Source organism: Sapajus apella, unplaced genomic scaffold, assembly GCF_009761245.1.
Source record: "Sapajus apella isolate SASKATOON/1434 unplaced genomic scaffold, GSC_monkey_1.0 scaffold10, whole genome shotgun sequence".
NCBI lineage: Eukaryota > Metazoa > Chordata > Mammalia > Primates > Cebidae > Sapajus > Sapajus apella.
The window spans coordinates 31530830-31531482 of record NW_022436950.1 but is presented as its reverse complement, the minus strand read 5'-3'; positions in this window follow the sequence as shown (position 1 = coordinate 31531482).

Here is a 653-nt window from a genome sequence, read left to right as displayed (position 1 = left end):
CTCAAAAAAAAAAAAAAAAAGAAATAACTTATTTTAGAGTTGGAGCCTTGCTATGTTGCCCTGGTCTCAAACTCCTGGCTTCAAAATAGGAAGATTTGTTTCTCGTGTTCTCTTTGGTTGGCTCTGGACCACTGTTTCTGTGCATAGGCACAGGGGCTGAGCTAAGGAACAGTCATCCCTCCTTGCTGCCCATTATCTGTTGCCAACATGGTTATTTTCATCTTTGTACCACAGGCTCATTGCTCACGGTGTTTTTCCTCTTGTGTGCCTGCTGCTTCCTAAGGCTACACATATAAGTGTGACCCTGGGCAGATCTTTCTGTTCAGAGCTGAAGCAATATGAAGAGACTTCACGGCCTTTTAATTACCTAGTGAGATCTTTTGAACTTATCTGTACCACTTTTGTAAAGTTACAAAACTTAAGTAGAGTTTTGGCCCACAATAAATAACCACATTAGAAACGCTAATCTAGGTAAGTAGCCCAGTTTCCTAAGTGCTTTCTAATTATGTTTTTAAATTTATGTCAAAGCAACTATGACCGTAAACTGAAGTGCCGTGGTTAGAGGACACATGTCAAATGAATCACAAACTCATGTCAGCTGGTCAAGGAATAATATGCTCTTTTCAGGTTTTATAGTGCGAGGAAGCAATAAA